The following is a 15,147-nucleotide window of genomic DNA, read 5'->3' on the forward strand; positions in this document are numbered from 1 at the left end:
GATTCTACCAAGAAATGTGTGTTCATTGAAACGGCTGGTTTTTGATAGTTTGGGCCCTATTGAATAATGAATGTTTTGAATTTTCTCCAAAAGTAAAGTAGTTGCAAACTCATCCTTTTAGAAACTTGTTTGGGCTGTTGAGAGGAGTAAAAAACCATCAAAAATTTCAATCCTGCATGATTCTACCAAGAAATGTGATTCTTCATTCAAAACGCTGGTTTTTGCTATTGGGCTCTATTGAATAATGAATGTTTTGAATTTTCTCCAAAAGTAAAGTAGTTGCAAACTCATGCTTTTAGAGACTTGTTTGGGCTCATGAGAGTAGTAGAAAAACATCAAAAATTTCAGTCCTGCATGATTCTACCAAGAAATGTGTGTTCATTCAAACCGCTGGTTTTTGATAGTTTGGGCCCTATTGAATAATGAATGTTTTGAATTTTCTCCAAAAGTAAAGTAGTTGCAAACTCATCCTTTTAGAAACTTGTTTGGGCTGTTGAGAGGAGTAAAAAACCATCAAAAATTTCAATCCTGCATGATTTTACCAAGAAATGTGATTCTTCATTCAAAACCTGATTTTTGCTATTGGGCTCTATTGAATAGTGAATGTTTTGAATTTTCTCCAAAAGTAAAGTAGTTGCAAACTCATGCTTTTAGAGACTTGTTTGGGCTCATGAGAGGAGTAGAAAAACATCAAAAATTTCAGTCCTGCATGATTCTACCAAGAAATGTGTTCATTCAAACCGCTGGTTTTTGATAGTTTGGGCCCTATTGAATAATGAATGTTTTGAATTTTCTCCAAAAGTAAAGTAGTTGCAAACTCATCCTTTTAGAAACTTGTTTGGGCTGTTGAGAGGAGTAAAAAACCATCAAAAATTTCAATCCTGCATGATTCTACCAAGAAATGTGATTCTTCATTCAAAACGCTGGTTTTTGCTATTGGGCTCTATTGAATAATGAATGTTTTGAATTTTCTCCAAAAGTAAAGTTTTTGCAAACTCATGCTTTTAGAGACTTGTTTGGGCTCATGAGATGAGTAGAAAAACATCAAAAATTTCAGTCCTGCATGATTCTACCAAGACATGTGTGTTCATTGAAACGGCTGGTTTTTGATAGTTTGGGCCCTATTGAATAATGAATGTTTTGAATTTTCTCCAAAAGTAAAGTAGTTGCAAACTCATCCTTTTAGAAACTTGTTTGGGCTGTTGAGAGGAGTAAAAAAACATCAAAAATTTCAATCCTGCATGATTCTACCAAGAAATGTGATTCTTCATTCAAAACGCTGGTTTTTGCTATTGGGCTCTATTGAATAATGAATGTTTTGAATTTTCTCCAAAAGTAAAGTAGTTGCAAACTCATGCTTTTAGAGAATTGTTTGGGCTCATGAGAGGAGTAGAAAAACATCAAAAATTTCAGTCCTGCATGATTCTATCAAGAAATGTGTGTTCATTCAAACCGCTGGTTTTTGATAGTTTGGGCCCTATTGAATAATGAATGTTTTGAATTTTCTCCAAAAGTAAAGTAGTTGCAAACTCATGCTTTTAGAGACTTGTTTGGGCTCATGAGAGGAGTAGAAAAACATCAAAAATTTCAGTCCTGCATGATTCTACCAAGAAATGTGTGTTCATTGAAACCGCTGGTTTTTGATAGTTTGGGCCCTATTGAATAATGAATGTTTTGAATTTTCTCCAAAAGTAAAGTAGTTGCAAACTCATCCTTTTAGAAACTTGTTTGGGCTGTTGAGAGGAGTAAAAAACCATCAAAAATTTCAATCCTGCATGATTCTACCAAGAAATGTGATTCTTCATTCAAAACGCTGGTTTTTGCTATTGGGCTCTATTGAATAATGAATGTTTTGAATTTTCTCCAAAAGTAAAGTAGTTGCAAACTCATGCTTTTAGAGACTTGTTTGGGCTCATGAGAGGAGTAGAAAAACATCAAAAATTTCAGTCCTGCATGATTCTACCAAGAAATGTGTGTTTATTGAAACCGCTGGTTTTTGATAGTTTGGGCCCTATTGAATAATGAATGTTTTGAATTTTCTCCAAAAGTAAAGTAGTTGCAAACTCATCCTTTTAGAAACTTGTTTGGGCTGTTGAGAGGAGTAAAAAATCATCAAAAATTTCAATCCTGCATGATTCTACCAAGAAATGTGATTCTTCATTCAAAACGCTGGTCTTTGCTATTGGGCTCTATTGAATAATGAATGTTTTGAATTTTCTCCAAAAGTAAAGTAGTTGCAAACTCATGCTTTTAGAGACTTGTTTGGGCTCATGAGATGAGTAGAAAAACATCAAAAATGTCAGTCCTGCATGATTCTACCAAGACATGTGTGTTCATTGAAACGGCTGGTTTTTGATAGTTTGGGCCCTATTGAATAATGAATGTTTTGAATTTTCTCCAAAAGTAAAGTAGTTGCAAACTCATCCTTTTAGAAACTTGTTTGGGCTGTTGAGAGGAGTAAAAAACCATCAAAAATTTCAATCCTGCATGATTCTACCAAGAAATGTGATTCTTCATTCAAAACGCTGGTTTTTGCTATTGGGCTCTATTGAATAATGAATGTTTTGAATTTTCTCCAAAAGTAAAGTAGTTGCAAACTCATGCTTTTAGAGACTTGTTTGGGCTCATGAGAGGAGTAGAAAAACATCAAAAATTTCAGTCCTGCATGATTCTACCAAGAAATGTGTGTTCATTCAAACCGCTGGTTTTTGATAGTTTGGGCCCTATTGAATAATGAATGTTTTGAATTTTCTCCAAAAGTAAAGTAGTTGCAAACTCATGCTTTTAGAGACTTGTTTGGGCTCATGAGAGGAGTAGAAAAACATAAAAAATTTCAGTCCTGCATGATTCTACCAAGAAATGTGTGTTCATGGAAACCGCTGGTTTTTGATAGTTTGGGCCCTATTGAATAATGAATGTTTTGAATTTTCTCCAAAAGTAAAGTAGTTGCAAACTCATCCTTTTAGAAACTTGTTTGGGCTGTTGAGAGGAGTAAAAAACCATCAAAAATTTCAATCCTGCATGATTCTACCAAGAAATGTGATTCTTCATTCAAAACGCTGGTTTTTGCTATTGGGCTCTATTGAATAATGAATGTTTTGAATTTTCTCCAAAAGTAAAGTAGTTGCAAACTCATGCTTTTCGAGACTTGTTTGGGCTCATGAGATGAGTAGAAAAACATCAAAAATTTCAGTCCTGCATGATTCTACCAAGACATGTGTGTTCATTGAAACGGCTGGTTTTTGATAGTTTGGGCCCTATTGAATAATGAATGTTTTGAATTTTCTCCAAAAGTAAAGTAGTTGCAAACTCATCCTTTTAGAAACTTGTTTGGGCTGTTGAGAGGAGTAAAAAAACATCAAAAATTTCAATCCTGCATGATTCTACCAAGAAATGTGATTCTTCATTCAAAACGCTGGTTTTTGCTATTGGGCTCTATTGAATAATGAATGTTTTGAATTTTCTCCAAAAGTAAAGTAGTTGCAAACTCATGCTTTTAGAGACTTGTTTGGGCTCATGAGAGGAGTAGAAAAACATCAAAAATTTCAGTCCTGCATGATTCTACCAAGAAATGTGTGTTCATTCAAACCGCTGGTTTTTGATAGTTTGGGCCCTATTGAATAATGAATGTTTTGAATTTTCTCCAAAAGTAAAGTAGTTGCAAACTCATGCTTTTAGAGACTTGTTTGGGCTCATGAGAGGAGTAGAAAAACATCAAAAATTTCAGTCCTGCATGATTCTACCAAGAAATGTGTGTTCATTGAAACCGCTGGTTTTTGATAGTTTGGGCCCTATTGAATAATGAATGTTTTGAATTTTCTCCAAAAGTAAAGTAGTTGCAAACTCATCCTTTTAGAAACTTGTTTGGGCTGTTGAGAGGAGTAAAAAACCATCAAAAATTTCAATCCTGCATGATTCTACCAAGAAATGTGATTCTTCATTCAAAACGCTGGTTTTTGCTATTGGGCTCTATTGAATAATGAATGTTTTGAATTTTCTCCAAAAGTAAAGTAGTTGCAAACTCATGCTTTTAGAGACTTGTTTGGGCTCATGAGAGGAATAGAAAAACATCAAAAATTTCAGTCCTGCATGATTCTACCAAGAAATGTGTGTTCATTGAAACCGCTGGTTTTTGATAGTTTGGGCCCTATTGAATAATGAATGTTTTGAATTTTCTCCAAAAGTAAAGTATTTGCAAACTCATCCTTTTAGAAACTTGTTTGGGCTGTTGAGAGGAGTAAAAAACCATCAAAAATTTCAATCCTGCATGATTCTACCAAGAAATGTGATTCTTCATTCAAAACGCTGGTTTTTGCTATTGGGCTCTATTGAATAATGAATGTTTTGAATTTTCTCCAAAAGTAAAGTAGTTGCAAACTCATGCTTTTAGAGACTTGTTTGGGCTCATGAGAGGAGTAGAAAAACATCAAAAATTTCAGTCCTGCATGATTCTACCAAGAAATGTGTGTTCATTCAAACCGCTGGTTTTTGATAGTTTGGGCCCTATTGAATAATGAATGTTTTGAATTTTCTCCAAAAGTAAAGTAGTTGCAAACTCATGCTTTTAGAGACTTGTTTGGGCTCATGAGAGGAGTAGAAAAACATCAAAAATTTCAGTCCTGCATGATTCTACCAAGAAATGTGTGTTCATTGAAACCGCTGGTTTTTGATAGTTTGGGTCCTATTGAATAATGAGTGTTTTGAATTTTCTCCAAAAGTAAAGTAGTTGCAAACTCATCCTTTTAGAAACTTGTTTGGGCTGTTGAGTGGAGTAAAAAACCATCAAAAATTTCAATCCTGCATGATTTTACCAAGAAATGTGATTCTTTATTCAAAACCTGATTTTTGCTATTGGGCTCTATTGAATAGTGAATGTTTTGAATTTTCTCCAAAAGTAAAGTAGTTGCATACTCATGCTTTTAGAGACTTGTTTGGGCTCATGAGAGGAGTAGAAAAACATCAAAAATTTCAGTCCTGCATGATTCTATTAAGAAATGTGTTCATTCAAACCGCTGGTTTTTGATAGTTTGGGCCCTATTGAATAATGAATGTTTTGAATTTTCTCCAAAAGTAAAGTAGTTGCAAACTCATCCTTTTAGAAACTTGTTTGGGCTGTTGAGAGGAGTAAAAAACCATCAAAAATTTCAATCCTGCATGATTCTACCAAGAAATGTGATTCTTCATTCAAAACGCTGGTTTTTGCTATTGGGCTCTATTGAATAATGAATGTTTTGAATTTTCTCCAAAAGTAAAGTAGTTGCAAACTCATGCTTTTAGAGACTTGTTTGGGCTCATGAGATGAGTAGAAAAACATCAAAAATTTCAGTCCTGCATGATTCTACCAAGACATGTGTGTTCATTGAAACGGCTGGTTTTTGATAGTTTGGGCCCTATTGAATAATGAATGTTTTGAATTTTCTCCAAAAGTAAAGTAGTTGCAAACTCATCCTTTTAGAAACTTGTTTAGGCTGTTGAGAGGAGTAAAAAACCATCAAAAATTTCAATCCTGCATGATTCTACCAAGAAATGTGATTCTTCATTCAAAACGCTGGTTTTTGCTATTGGGCTCTATTGAATAATGAATGTTTTGAATTTTCTCCAAAAGTAAAGTAGTTGCAAACTCATGCTTTTAGAGACTTGTTTGGGCTCATGAGAGGAGTAGAAAAACATCAAAAATTTCAGTCCTGCATGATTCTACCAAGAAATGTGTGTTCATTCAAACCGCTGGTTTTTGATAGTTTGGGCCCTATTGAATAATGAATGTTTTGAATTTTCTCCAAAAGTAAAGTAGTTGCAAACTCATGGTTTTAGAGACTTGTTTGGGCTCATGAGAGGAGTAGAAAAACATCAAAAATTTCAGTCCTGCATGATTCTACCAAGAAATGTGTGTTCATTGAAACCGCTGGTTTTTGATAGTTTGGGCCCTATTGAATAATGAATGTTTTGAATTTTCTCCAAAAGTAAAGTAGTTGCAAACTCATCCTTTTAGAAACTTGTTTGGGCTGTTGAGAGGAGTAAAAAACCATCAAAAATTTCAATCCTGCATGATTCTACCAAGAAATGTGATTCTTCATTCAAAACGCTGGTTTTTGCTATTGGGCTCTATTGAATAATGAATGTTTTGAATTTTCTCCAAAAGTAAAGTAGTTGCAAACTCATGCTTTTAGAGACTTGTTTGGGCTCATGAGAGGAGTAGAAAAACATCAAAAATTTCAGTCCTGCATGATTCTACCAAGAAATGTGTGTTCATTCAAACCGCTGGTTTTTGATAGTTTGGGCCCTATTGAATAATGAATGTTTTGAATTTTCTCCAAAAGTAAAGTAGTTGCAAACTCATGCTTTTAGAGACTTGTTTGGGCTCATGAGAGGAGTAGAAAAACATCAAAAATTTCAGTCCTGCATGATTCTACCAAGAAATGTGTGTTCATTGAAACCGCTGGTTTTTGATAGTTTGGGCCCTATTGAATAATGAATGTTTTGAATTTTCTCCAAAAGTAAAGTAGTTGCAAACTCATCCTTTTAGAAACTTGTTTGGGCTGTTGAGAGGAGTAAAAAACCATCAAAAATTTCAATCCTGCATGATTCTACCAAGAAATGTGATTCTTCATTCAAAACGCTGGTTTTTGCTATTGGGCTCTATTGAATAATGAATGTTTTGAATTTTCTCCAAAAGTAAAGTAGTTGCAAACTCATGCTTTTAGAGACTTGTTTGGGCTCATGAGAGGAGTAGAAAAACATCAAAAATTTCAGTCCTGCATGATTCTACCAAGAAATGTGTGTTCATTGAAACCGCTGGTTTTTGATAGTTTGGGCCCTATTGAATAATGAATGTTTTGAATTTTCTCCAAAAGTAAAGTAGTTGCAAACTCATCCTTTTAGAAACTTGTTTGGGCTGTTGAGAGGAGTAAAAAACCATCAAAAATTTCAATCCTGCATGATTTTACCAAGAAATGTGATTCTTCATTCAAAACGCTGGTTTTTGCTATTAGGCTCTATTGAATAATGAATGTTTTGAATTTTCTCCAAAAGTAAAGTAGTTGCAAACTCATGCTTTTAGAGACTTGTTTGGGCTCATGAGAGGAGTAGAAAAACATCAAAAATGTCAGTCCTGCATGATTCTACCAAGAAATGTGTGTTCATTCAAACCGCTGGTTTTTGATAGTTTGGGCCCTATTGAATAATGAATGTTTTGAATTTTCTCCAAAAGTAAAGTAGTTGCAAACTCATCCTTTTAGAAACTTGTTTGGGCTGTTGAGAGGAGTAAAAAACCATCAAAAATTTCAATCCTGCATGATTCTACCAAGAAATGTGATTCTTCATTCAAAACGCTGGTTTTTGCTATTGGGCTCTATTGAATAATGAATGTTTTGAATTTTCTCCAAAAGTAAAGTAGTTGCAAACTCATGCTTTTAGAGACTTGTTTGGGCTCATGAGAGGAGTAGAAAAACATCAAAAATTTCAGTCCTGCATGATTCTACCAAGAAATGTGTGTTCATTGAAACCGCTGGTTTTTGATAGTTTGGGCCCTATTGAATAATGAATGTTTTGAATTTTCTCCAAAAGTAAAGTAGTTGCAAACTCATCCTTTTAGAAACTTGTTTGGGCTGTTGAGAGGAGTAAAAAACCATCAAAAATTTCAATCCTGCATGATTCTACCAAGAAATGTGATTCTTCATTCAAAACGCTGGTTTTTGCTATTGGGCTCTATTGAATAATGAATGTTTTGAATTTTCTCCAAAAGTAAAGTAGTTGCAAACTCATGCTTTTAGAGACTTGTTTGGGCTCATGAGAGGAGTAGAAAAACATCAAAAATTTCAGTCCTGCATGATTCTACCAAGAAATGTGTGTTCATTGAAACCGCTGGTTTTTGATAGTTTGGGCCCTATTGAATAATGAATGTTTTGAATTTTCTCCAAAAGTAAAGTAGTTGCAAACTCATCCTTTTAGAAACTTGTTTGGGCTGTTGAGAGGAGTAAAAAATCATCAAAAATTTCAATCCTGCATGATTCTACCAAGAAATGTGATTCTTCATTCAAAACGCTGGTTTTTGCTATTGGGCTCTATTGAATAATGAATGTTTTGAATTTTCTCCAAAAGTAAAGTAGTTGCAAACTCATGCTTTTAGAGACTTGTTTGGGCTCATGAGAGGAGTAGAAAAACATCAAAAATTTCAGTCCTGCATGATTCTACCAAGAAATGTGTGTTCATTCAAACCGCTGGTTTTTGATAGTTTGGGCCCTATTGAATAATGAATGTTTTGAATTTTCTCCAAAAGTAAAGTAGTTGCAAACTCATGCTTTTAGAGACTTGTTTGGGCTCATGAGAGGAGTAGAAAAACATCAAAAATTTCAGTCCTGCATGATTCTACCAAGAAATGTGTGTTCATGGAAACCGCTGGTTTTTGATAGTTTGGGCCCTATTGAATAATGAATGTTTTGAATTTTCTCCAAAAGTAAAGTAGTTGCAAACTCATCCTTTTAGAAACTTGTTTGGGCTGTTGAGAGGAGTAAAAAACCATCAAAAATTTCAATCCTGCATGATTCTACCAAGAAATGTGATTCTTCATTCAAAACGCTGGTTTTTGCTATTGGGCTCTATTGAATAATGAATGTTTTGAATTTTCTCCAAAAGTAAAGTAGTTGCAAACTCATGCTTTTAGAGACTTGTTTGGGCTCATGAGATGAGTAGAAAAACATCAAAAATTTCAGTCCTGCATGATTCTACCAAGACATGTGTGTTCATTGAAACGGCTGGTTTTTGATAGTTTGGGCCCTATTGAATAATGAATGTTTTGAATTTTCTCCAAAAGTAAAGTAGTTGCAAACTCATCCTTTTAGAAACTTGTTTGGGCTGTTGAGAGGAGTAAAAAACCATCAAAAATTTCAATCCTGCATGATTCTACCAAGAAATGTGATTCTTCATTCAAAACGCTGGTTTTTGCTATTGGGCTCTATTGAATAATGAATGTTTTGAATTTTCTCCAAAAGTAAAGTAGTTGCAAACTCATGCTTTTAGAGACTTGTTTGGGCTCATGAGAGGAGTAGAAAAACATCAAAAATTTCAGTCCTGCATGATTCTACCAAGACATGTGTGTTCATTGAAACGGCTGGTTTTTGATAGTTTGGGCCCTATTGAATAATGAATGTTTTGAATTTTCTCCAAAAGTAAAGTAGTTGCAAACTCATCCTTTTAGAAACTTGTTTGGGCTGTTGAGAGGAGTAAAAAAACATCAAAAATTTCAATCCTGCATGATTCTACCAAGAAATGTGATTCTTCATTCAAAACGCTGGTTTTTGCTATTGGGCTCTATTGAATAATGAATGTTTTGAATTTTCTCCAAAAGTAAAGTAGTTGCAAACTCATGCTTTTAGAGACTTGTTTGGGCTCATGAGAGGAGTAGAAAAACATCAAAAATTTCAGTCCTGCATGATTCTACCAAGAAATGTGTGTTCATTCAAACCGCTGGTTTTTGATAGTTTGGGCCCTATTGAATAATGAATGTTTTGAATTTTCTCCAAAAGTAAATTAGTTGCAAACTCATGCTTTTAGAGACTTGTTTGGGCTCATGAGAGGAGTAGAAAAACATCAAAAATTTCAGTCCTGCATGATTCTACCAAGAAATGTGTGTTCATTGAAACCGCTGGTTTTTGATAGTTTGGGCCCTATTGAATAATGAATGTTTTGAATTTTCTCCAAAAGTAAAGCAGTTGCAAACTCATCCTTTTAGAAACTTGTTTGGGCTGTTGAGAGGAGTAAAAAACCATCAAAAATTTCAATCCTGCATGATTTTACCAAGAAATGTGATTCTTCATTCAAAACGCTGGTTTTTGCTATTAGGCTCTATTGAATAATGAATGTTATGAATTTTCTCCAAAAGTAAAGTAGTTGCAAACTCATGCTTTTAGAGACTTGTTTGGGCTCATGAGAGGAGTAGAAAAACATCAAAAATTTCAGTCCTGCATGATTCTACCAAGAAATGTGTGTTCATTCAAACCGCTGGTTTTTGATAGTTTGGGCCCTATTGAATAATGAATGTTTTGAATTTTCTCCAAAAGTAAAGTAGTTGCAAACTCATCCTTTTAGAAACTTGTTTGGGCTGTTGAGAGGAGTAAAAAACCATCAAAAATTTCAATCCTGCATGATTCTACCAAGAAATGTGATTCTTCATTCAAAACGCTGGTTTTTGCTATTGGGCTCTATTGAATAATGAATGTTTTGAATTTTCTCCAAAAGTAAAGTAGTTGCAAACTCATGCTTTTAGAGACTTGTTTGGGCTCATGAGAGGAGTAGAAAAACATCAAAAATTTCAGTCCTGCATGATTCTACCAAGAAATGTGTGTTCATTCAAACCGCTGGTTTTTGATAGTTTGGGCCCTATTGAATAATGAATGTTTTGAATTTTCTCCAAAAGTAAAGTAGTTGCAAACTCATGCTTTTAGAGACTTGTTTGGGCTCATGAGAGGAGTAGAAAAACATCAAAAATTTCAGTCCTGCATGATTCTACCAAGAAATGTGTGTTCATTGAAACGGCTGGTTTTTGATAGTTTGGGCCCTATTGAATAATGAATGTTTTGAATTTTCTCCAAAAGTAAAGTAGTTGCAAACTCATCCTTTTAGAAACTTGTTTGGGCTGTTGAGAGGAGTAAAAAACCATCAAAAATTTCAATCCTGCATGATTCTACCAAGAAATGTGATTCTTCATTCAAAACGCTGGTTTTTGCTATTGGGCTCTATTGAATAATGAATGTTTTGAATTTTCTCCAAAAGTAAAGTAGTTGCAAACTCATGCTTTTAGAGACTTGTTTGGGCTCATGAGAGTAGTAGAAAAACATCAAAAATTTCAGTCCTGCATGATTCTACCAAGAAATGTGTGTTCATTCAAACCGCTGGTTTTTGATAGTTTGGGCCCTATTGAATAATGAATGTTTTGAATTTTCTCCAAAAGTAAATTAGTTGCAAACTCATGCTTTTAGAGACTTGTTTGGGCTCATGAGAGGAGTAGAAAAACATCAAAAATTTCAGTCCTGCATGATTCTACCAAGAAATGTGTGTTCATTGAAACCGCTGGTTTTTGATAGTTTGGGCCCTATTGAATAATGAATGTTTTGAATTTTCTCCAAAAGTAAAGCAGTTGCAAACTCATCCTTTTAGAAACTTGTTTGGGCTGTTGAGAGGAGTAAAAAACCATCAAAAATTTCAATCCTGCATGATTTTACCAAGAAATGTGATTCTTCATTCAAAACGCTGGTTTTTGCTATTAGGCTCTATTGAATAATGAATGTTATGTATTTTCTCCAAAAGTAAAGTAGTTGCAAACTCATGCTTTTAGAGACTTGTTTGGGCTCATGAGAGGAGTAGAAAAACATCAAAAATTTCAGTCCTGCATGATTCTACCAAGAAATGTGTGTTCATTCAAACCGCTGGTTTTTGATAGTTTGGGCCCTATTGAATAATGAATGTTTTGAATTTTCTCCAAAAGTAAAGTAGTTGCAAACTCATCCTTTTAGAAACTTGTTTGGGCTGTTGAGAGGAGTAAAAAACCATCAAAAATTTCAATCCTGCATGATTCTACCAAGAAATGTGATTCTTCATTCAAAACGCTGGTTTTTGCTATTGGGCTCTATTGAATAATGAATGTTTTGAATTTTCTCCAAAAGTAAAGTAGTTGCAAACTCATGCTTTTAGAGACTTGTTTGGGCTCATGAGAGGAGTAGAAAAACATCAAAAATTTCAGTCCTGCATGATTCTACCAAGAAATGTGTGTTCATTCAAACCGCTGGTTTTTGATAGTTTGGGCCCTATTGAATAATGAATGTTTTGAATTTTCTCCAAAAGTAAAGTAGTTGCAAACTCATGCTTTTAGAGACTTGTTTGGGCTCATGAGAGGAGTAGAAAAACATCAAAAATTTCAGTCCTGCATGATTCTACCAAGAAATGTGTGTTCATTGAAACGGCTGGTTTTTGATAGTTTGGGCCCTATTGAATAATGAATGTTTTGAATTTTCTCCAAAAGTAAAGTAGTTGCAAACTCATCCTTTTAGAAACTTGTTTGGGCTGTTGAGAGGAGTAAAAAACCATCAAAAATTTCAATCCTGCATGATTCTACCAAGAAATGTGATTCTTCATTCAAAACGCTGGTTTTTGCTATTGGGCTCTATTGAATAATGAATGTTTTGAATTTTCTCCAAAAGTAAAGTAGTTGCAAACTCATGCTTTTAGAGACTTGTTTGGGCTCATGAGAGTAGTAGAAAAACATCAAAAATTTCAGTCCTGCATGATTCTACCAAGAAATGTGTGTTCATTCAAACCGCTGGTTTTTGATAGTTTGGGCCCTATTGAATAATGAATGTTTTGAATTTTCTCCAAAAGTAAAGTAGTTGCAAACTCATCCTTTTAGAAACTTGTTTGGGCTGTTGAGAGGAGTAAAAAACCATCAAAAATTTCAATCCTGCATGATTTTACCAAGAAATGTGATTCTTCATTCAAAACCTGATTTTTGCTATTGGGCTCTATTGAATAGTGAATGTTTTGAATTTTCTCCAAAAGTAAAGTAGTTGCAAACTCATGCTTTTAGAGACTTGTTTGGGCTCATGAGAGGAGTAGAAAAACATCAAAAATTTCAGTCCTGCATGATTCTACCAAGAAATGTGTTCATTCAAACCGCTGGTTTTTGATAGTTTGGGCCCTATTGAATAATGAATGTTTTGAATTTTCTCCAAAAGTAAAGTAGTTGCAAACTCATCCTTTTAGAAACTTGTTTGGGCTGTTGAGAGGAGTAAAAAACCATCAAAAATTTCAATCCTGCATGATTCTACCAAGAAATGTGATTCTTCATTCAAAACGCTGGTTTTTGCTATTGGGCTCTATTGAATAATGAATGTTTTGAATTTTCTCCAAAAGTAAAGTAGTTGCAAACTCATGCTTTTAGAGACTTGTTTGGGCTCATGAGATGAGTAGAAAAACATCAAAAATTTCAGTCCTGCATGATTCTACCAAGACATGTGTGTTCATTGAAACGGCTGGTTTTTGATAGTTTGGGCCCTATTGAATAATGAATGTTTTGAATTTTCTCCAAAAGTAAAGTAGTTGCAAACTCATCCTTTTAGAAACTTGTTTGGGCTGTTGAGAGGAGTAAAAAAACATCAAAAATTTCAATCCTGCATGATTCTACCAAGAAATGTGATTCTTCATTCAAAACGCTGGTTTTTGCTATTGGGCTCTATTGAATAATGAATGTTTTGAATTTTCTCCAAAAGTAAAGTAGTTGCAAACTCATGCTTTTAGAGATTTGTTTGGGCTCATGAGAGGAGTAGAAAAACATCAAAAATTTCAGTCCTGCATGATTCTATCAAGAAATGTGTGTTCATTCAAACCGCTGGTTTTTGATAGTTTGGGCCCTATTGAATAATGAATGTTTTGAATTTTCTCCAAAAGTAAAGTAGTTGCAAACTCATGCTTTTAGAGACTTGTTTGGGCTCATGAGAGGAGTAGAAAAACATCAAAAATTTCAGTCCTGCATGATTCTACCAAGAAATGTGTGTTCATTGAAACCGCTGGTTTTTGATAGTTTGGGCCCTATTGAATAATGAATGTTTTGAATTTTCTCCAAAAGTAAAGTAGTTGCAAACTCATCCTTTTAGAAACTTGTTTGGGCTGTTGAGAGGAGTAAAAAACCATCAAAAATTTCAATCCTGCATGATTCTACCAAGAAATGTGATTCTTCATTCAAAACGCTGGTTTTTGCTATTGGGCTCTATTGAATAATGAATGTTTTGAATTTTCTCCAAAAGTAAAGTAGTTGCAAACTCATGCTTTTAGAGACTTGTTTGGGCTCATGAGAGGAGTAGAAAAACATCAAAAATTTCAGTCCTGCATGATTCTACCAAGAAATGTGTGTTTATTGAAACCGCTGGTTTTTGATAGTTTGGGCCCTATTGAATAATGAATGTTTTGAATTTTCTCCAAAAGTAAAGTAGTTGCAAACTCATCCTTTTAGAAACTTGTTTGGGCTGTTGAGAGGAGTAAAAAATCATCAAAAATTTCAATCCTGCATGATTCTACCAAGAAATGTGATTCTTCATTCAAAACGCTGGTTTTTGCTATTGGGCTCTATTGAATAATGAATGTTTTGAATTTTCTCCAAAAGTAAAGTAGTTGCAAACTCATGCTTTTAGAGACTTGTTTGGGCTCATGAGATGAGTAGAAAAACATCAAAAATGTCAGTCCTGCATGATTCTACCAAGACATGTGTGTTCATTGAAACGGCTGGTTTTTGATAGTTTGGGCCCTATTGAATAATGAATGTTTTGAATTTTCTCCAAAAGTAAAGTAGTTGCAAACTCATCCTTTTAGAAACTTGTTTGGGCTGTTGAGAGGAGTAAAAAACCATCAAAAATTTCAATCCTGCATGATTCTACCAAGAAATGTGATTCTTCATTCAAAACGCTGGTTTTTGCTATTGGGCTCTATTGAATAATGAATGTTTTGAATTTTCTCCAAAAGTAAAGTAGTTGCAAACTCATGCTTTTAGAGACTTGTTTGGGCTCATGAGAGGAGTAGAAAAACATCAAAAATTTCAGTCCTGCATGATTCTACCAAGAAATGTGTGTTCATTCAAACCGCTGGTTTTTGATAGTTTGGGCCCTATTGAATAATGAATGTTTTGAATTTTCTCCAAAAGTAAAGTAGTTGCAAACTCATGCTTTTAGAGACTTGTTTGGGCTCATGAGAGGAGTAGAAAAACATAAAAAATTTCAGTCCTGCATGATTCTACCAAGAAATGTGTGTTCATGGAAACCGCTGGTTTTTGATAGTTTGGGCCCTATTGAATAATGAATGTTTTGAATTTTCTCCAAAAGTAAAGTAGTTGCAAACTCATCCTTTTAGAAACTTGTTTGGGCTGTTGAGAGGAGTAAAAAACCATCAAAAATTTCAATCCTGCATGATTCTACCAAGAAATGTGATTCTTCATTCAAAACGCTGGTTTTTGCTATTGGGCTCTATTGAATAATGAATGTTTTGAATTTTCTCCAAAAGTAAAGTAGTTGCAAACTCATGCTTTTCGAGACTTGTTTGGGCTCATGAGATGAGTAGAAAAACATCAAAAATTTCAGTCCTGCATGATTCTACCAAGACATGTGTGTTCAT

This window comes from Dendrobates tinctorius, unplaced genomic scaffold, assembly GCF_039654945.1.
Source record: "Dendrobates tinctorius isolate UK_male_01 unplaced genomic scaffold, ASM3965494v1 ptg000019l, whole genome shotgun sequence".
In the NCBI taxonomy this organism is placed as follows: Eukaryota; Metazoa; Chordata; class Amphibia; order Anura; family Dendrobatidae; genus Dendrobates; species Dendrobates tinctorius.